Here is a 6,925-nt window from a genome sequence, read left to right on the forward strand (position 1 = left end):
AATAAACTTAACCAAAGAGGTGAAACAACTCTGTAAAACACTGATGAAAGAAACTGAAGACAACACAAATAAATGGAAAGATATTTCATGATCATGAATTAGAAGAATATTGTTTAAATGTCTACACTACCAAAAGCAATTACAGATTTAATGCAAGCCCTATCAAAATAGCAACAGCACTTTTCATAGACCTCAAACATATAATACTAAAATTTGTATGGAATCACAAAAGACCCCAAATAGGCAAAGCAATCTTGAAAAAGAACAAGAAAGGTAGAGGTATCACAATCCCACACTTCAAGATATACTACAAAGCTGTAGTAATCAAAACAGTACAGTACTAGCACGAAAACAGCCATGGAGATCAGTGGAACAGAATAGAGAGTTCAGAAATAAATCCATGCTCTATGGTCAATTAATCTGACAAAGGAAGCAAGAATATACAATGGGGAAAAGATAGCTTCTTCAATAAATGGTGCTGGGAAAACCGGACAGCTACATACATACAAAAGAATGAAACTGGACCACTTTTTTACACCATATACAAAAATAAACTCAAAAAGACAAGAAACAACAAGTGTTGTCAAGGGTGTGGAGAAAAAGGGCCCCTTTGTGCACTACTGGTGGAAATATGAATGTAAACAGTATGGAGCATCCTCAAAAAAAATAAAAAAAACTACCTTGTGATCCAGTAATTCCACTACTGGGTATTTATCCAAAGAAAACAAAAACACTAAGTCGAAAAGATATATGCACTCCTATGTTTAATGCAGCATTATCTACAATGGCCAAGATATGAAAACAACCCAAGTGTCCATGGATAGATGAATAAATAAAGATGATGTGATAAACACACACACACACACTAAATATATATATATATATATATATATATATATATATATATATATAATGGAATATTACTTAGCCATAAAAAGAATGAGATCTTGCCATTTGTGACAACATGGATGGACCCAGAGGGTATTATGCTAAGTGAAATAAGTCAGACAAATATTATATGATTTCACTTATATGTGGAATCTAACAAAATGAATAAGCAAACATAAGGCAGAAACAGACCCATAAGTACAGAGATGGCTGCCAGAGGGGAGATATGGGTGGGGGGTTGGGCAAAATGGTGAAGGGGAGGGGGGACTGTTTTCTGGTTGTAGAATGAGTAAGTCATGGAGATGAAAGGTACAGGATAGGGAATGCTGTCAGTGGTACTGTAATAGTGTTGTATGACAGATGGCAACTACACTTGTGGTGAGCACAGCATAACATACAGACTTGTTGAATCACTACGTTGTACTCCTGAAATTAATGCAACATTGTGTGTCAACTATACATCAATAAAAAATAAATACTTTCCATGGAAAACAATAAAAATAAAAAAGACTGCAGCTTCAGGAAACCTCAGCAGAACTGCCTGAGATATCTGCAGAATGTTCTTGCTGATTCTATACCTAGAGCCTTTATCTATGCCACCGTGATGTTCTGCCAAAGAGGTCCTACATGGAGTTTGGATTTGCCCTCCCTTTCTGGGGCCTTTGGGGTGATAGGACCCTAGGATGAGACCAAAGCCTTTCTACCTTTCTCTCCCTCTCTTTCTCAATCTCTCTCTCTCTCTCTCTCTCACACACACACACACATGGTCAAAGTAGTCATATAAATGGTTAACACTGTAACTGAAGAAAAATAGTTTCAGCAAAACATTTATTTTGATAGAAAAAGCAACATGGAATCCTAGAATCTTGGAGTTAGAAGAATCCTTAAAAGCCATCTCTTCTAGGGGTGTCTGAGTGGCTCAGTAGGTTAAGCATCTGCCTTTGGCTCAGGTCATGATCCCAGGTTACTGGGATCAAGCCCCACATCCAGCTCCCCAGTCAGCAGGGAGCCTGCTTGTCCCTCTCCCTCTGCCCCTCCCCCACACTCGTGTGCTCTCTCTCAAATGGATTATAAACAAAATCTTTAAAAAAAAAAAAAAAAAGCCATCTCTTCTAACCTCCCACAGAAGGCTTTAATCTCCCCTGGAACATCCCTGACTGAACGTGGATACTCCAGTGATAGGAAGCTCACTTCCTCTGAGGCTCCCTAGACCTGGCTCTGCCACCAACAAATATCTTAACGTCTTGTGACTCAGTCTCCAGGTCTGTATAATAAAATGATACCTTCTACCCTACCTTCCTACAAAGATAAAATGAGATATTTTGGGAAAGATATAAATTACTATAGCTGTCCTGGAAAGTAGAAGAGCAAATTTATTAGAGAAGAGTAAAAGGATTATCAGGCAGTGATTGAGATCGGAGGCTATATATTTATATTGAAACCCATCAGCCTGATTGTGCTCTTTGCCGATCTTTAGCTACTTAGATACAGGTTATATCAATGGGTAGTTATACTTCACCAGGTTTAGGATTTTGTTAGGCAAGTACAACAAAAGGAGGGAGGTCAGAAAAGTGAGAGTATTTGCAGAGACATGATAACAATGATAAAAACGCTATTTATCATCTTTAACATAATTATTTTTATGCTAGGAATTTAGAAGTAAAACCATAGTGGACGTATACTACCAATTAATTACCTTACTAATGGCACTGATCACCAATTTCCAATGTGTGTCAGGGATGAAAGTGGGGTCGTCCCATATATCCTAGCCATTTCCCAACACCAGCAGTGTGTTCTACAATTCAACTCAATTCTGACACTACCTGGAGATGGCATCAGATCCTACAGTTAAGTGCTCATTCTACAAGATTGCTCTCCACTTTACACCCCAATCCCAAGCCTAGGTTGTTACCTGTGCTTTTGACCACCTGGCTATAAGTCAGAGATTCCCACAATCCCCTCCTTGGGTTCAATTAATTTGCTAGAGCCACTCACAGAACTCAGGAAACCTGTTTACACATTAGCTTGCTGGTTTATTACAAAGAATATTAAAGGTTACAGATGGACATGATGAAAAGCTACATAGGGCAAGATCCCAAACAAAGGTGCTTCTATCCTTCTGGAGTTGGGGGCCTGGCACAGTGGCACATGGAAGTGTTCTGGTTCCCCAACCCAAAAGCTCTCTGAACCCTGTCCTTTTGCGTTTTTATGGAGGCATCATTACACAGGCAAAACTGATTAAATTCAGTGGCCACTAGTTCCTGACCCCAATCTCTAAGCCCCTCTTCCCTCCCTGGAGACCCAGGGGTTTCAACCCTCTAATCACAGGGTTGGCCTCCCTGGCAGGGCACAAATCCTTAGGTGGGGTCCAAAAATCAGCTGAATCACATAACAAAAGACACCTTGAGCACTCTGCCTACTTAGGAAATTCCAATGGTTGTAGGAGCTCTGTGTGAGAAATGGGACAAAGGTCAATATGTATTTCTTATTATAAATCACAATATCAGTTTTACTTTGGAAGATGTCAAGCTGATTTTTACGTACAGGTTGAGATATTTAGTTTTTATCTCATTCAGTCACCTCCTTCATAACCAATCTGTATGTAGGTATGATAAAAACTTTTGTTCCTAATGCCATATCTTCACATATTTACTTAAGGCTTTTCATCATCAAACAGTGAGTTGAGTTTCCAGCTTTTAGCTTTTCCCCAACACTCTAATTTTAAATCTAGAATGAAGAGGCCCTGAGAGGAGAATCACAAAGACCATATATAGGATTGGGGGATGGAGTAAGAAAAATTTATAATATAACATGGTTGGAAAGACTTTATTCATGTCCACAGAAACCATATGCAAAATTCTGTAAGAAAAACAATACAAATAGATATTTGGAAATATATCACAAACAAGTTTCTGAGTTAAGTATTCAGATTCTAAGAACGTATTAATGATAAAAGCATATAAAAATATTGAGAGCAGTATTTTACTTTAGACCCAAGTAAAAACTATCCATAGAAGTCTCAAGTATTATTTTTGTATATGAAGTGGAGAACTTATTTTATCTAGCAAAACAAATTGAATAGCATATTTTGCCACAGACATATTCTTTGAACATAATGATATGCATAACTTCTTTCATGTTATCACAAACTTTCTAACATTGCCTATTACAAGATACCACTGTGAAAATGGATTATACATTAATTTTGGTTCAGAAGATTACTACATATCAACCACATCTGTTAATCCCTGGAATATAATATCTAATTTTCTGAATGTAGTTATATTTAATTTTAACAATATAATTTTAATCATTTAATTTTATAATTTTACAATTATAATTTATAATTAGTAGTCAAAATCTGTTTGAAATAAAATAGTCCAGAAAAAAACTCTTACACATATAGTCAAATGATTTTTGACAAGGGTGCCAAGATTATTCAGTGGGAAAAGGACAGTTTTTTCCATAAATGGCACTGGGAAAACCAGATATCAACAAGAAAAAAAAAAATGAAAATGGACCATTACCTTACACCATATACAAAAACTAACACAAAGTGGATCAAAGACTCAAATTTAAGAGCTAAAACTATACAACTCTTAGAAGAAAACATAGGGTAAACCTTCATGACATTAGATTGGGCAAGGATTTCCTGGCTATGACACCAAAAGCATAGGTAACAAAAGCACAAATAAATAAACTGGACTTCATCAATATTCAAAGCCTTTGTGCATCAAAAGACATTATGAACAAAGTGAAAGGGCAATCCCCCAAAATGGGAAAAAAAATTCACAAAGCATATTTGTGATAAGGGATTAATAGCAAGAACATATAAATAAACTACTAAGACTCAGCAACAACAACAAAAAAACCCAATTCAAAAATGGGTAAAGGACTTAAACATTTCTCCAAAGAATATATACAAATGGCCAATAAATACATGAAGATGCTCAACATCATTAGTCATTAGAAATGTCAAGTCAAAACCACAATGAGATACCACTTCACACCCATTAGGATGACTTATTTTAAAAAGGTGGGAGGGCCACAAACAAATGGAAATATAGTCCATATTCACGGATTGGAGGAACAAATATTATTAAAACATCCATACTACCCAAACAATCTACAGATTTAATGCAATTCCTATCAAAATACCAACAGCATTCTTAACAGAACTAGAACAATCCTACAATTTGTATGGAATCACGAAAGACCCCAAACACCCAAAGCAAACTTGAAAACAAAAAACAAAAACAACAAAGCTGGAGGTATCACAATTCCGGATTTCAAGTTACTCTACAAAGGTATAGTAATCCAAACAGTATGGTACTGGCACAAAAACAGACACATAGATCAATGGCATAAAATAGAGAGCCCAAAAATAAACCCACACTTATATGGTCAATTAATCTTTGACAAAGCAGAAAAGAATATGCAATGGGAAAAAAACAGTCTCTTCAACAAATGGTGTTGGGAAAACTGAACCACTACATGCAAAACAATGAAACCGGACCATTTTATTACATCATACATAAAAATGAATTCAAAATGGATTAAGGACCTAAATATGAGACCTGAAGTCATAAAAATACTAGAAAAGAATACAAGCAGTAATTTCTCTGACATCAGTGCTAACATTTTTCTAGCTACGTCTCCTGAGGCAAAGGAAACAAAAGCACAAATAAACTACTGGGATTACATCAAAATAAAAAGCTTCTGCACAGCAAAGGAAACAACTAAAAAAACTAAAAGACAACTGACTAGGGGTGCCTGGGTGGCTCAGTCGTTAAGCATCTACCTTCGGCTCAGGTCATGATCCCAGGGTCCTGGGATCGAGCCCCACATCGGGCTCCCTGCTCAGCGGGAAGCCTGCTTCTCCCTCTCCCACTCCCCCTGCTTGTGTATCTGCTCTCACTATCTCTCTCTGTGAAATAAATAAATAAAACCTTTAAAAAATAAATAAATAAATAAAACCTTTAAAAAATAAATAAATAAAAGACAACCTACTAAATGGGAGAAGATATCTGAAAATGACATATCTGATAAAGGGTTAGTATCCAAAATATATAAAAAACTGGGGCACCTGGGTGGCTCAGTTGGCTGTGTCAAACTCTTGATTTCGGCTCAGGTCACGATCTCAGGGTTGTGAGATTGAGCCCCATGTTGGGCTCTGCACTGGGTGTAAAGCCTGCTTGAGATTCTCTCTCTCCCTCTGCGCCCCCCCCAAAAAATGTGTGTGTGTGTACACACATATAAAGAAATATATATGTGTGTGTATAACTTGTGTGTGTGTGTATATAACTTATACAGCTAAATACAAAAAACCCCATATAATCCAATTTTAAAAAGGGCAGAAGACATGAACAAACATTTCTCCAAAGAAGATACCCAGATAGCCAACAGACACATGAAAAGATGCTCAACATCAGTCATTGTCAGGGAAACACAAATCAAAACCACAATGAGATATCACCTCACACCTGTCAAATGGCTAAAATCAAAAACACAAGAAACAACAAGCTTTGGGGAGGATGTGGAGAAAAAAGGACCCTCTTGCACTGTTGGTGGGAATGCAAACTGGTGCAGTGAAAACCAGTTTGGAGGTTTTTCAAAAAGTTAAAAATAGAACTAACCTATCTATGATCCAGTAATCGCACTACTGCATATTTACCCAAAAAATACAAAAACACTAATTCAAAGGGATACATGCACCATTGTTTATTGCAGCATAATTTGTAATAGACAAACTATGGAAGCAGCCCAAATATCCATCCATAGATGAATGGATAAAGAAGATGTGGTGTATATATGTACAATGGAATAGTATTCAGCCACGAAAACTGATGAAATCTTGCCATTTGCAACAACATGGATGGAGCTAAAGAGTATAATGCTAAGTGAAATACATCAGTTAGAGAAATACAAATACCATATTGTTTCACTTATATGTGGAATTTAAGAAACAAACAAAGGGGGAAAAAAAACAAACCAAAAACAGACCCTTTACTATATAGAACAAACTGATGGTTACCAT

The sequence above is a fragment of the Phoca vitulina genome, unplaced genomic scaffold (genome assembly GCF_004348235.1).
Source record: "Phoca vitulina isolate PV1807 unplaced genomic scaffold, GSC_HSeal_1.0 scaffold9, whole genome shotgun sequence".
Lineage (NCBI taxonomy): Eukaryota > Metazoa > Chordata > Mammalia > Carnivora > Phocidae > Phoca > Phoca vitulina.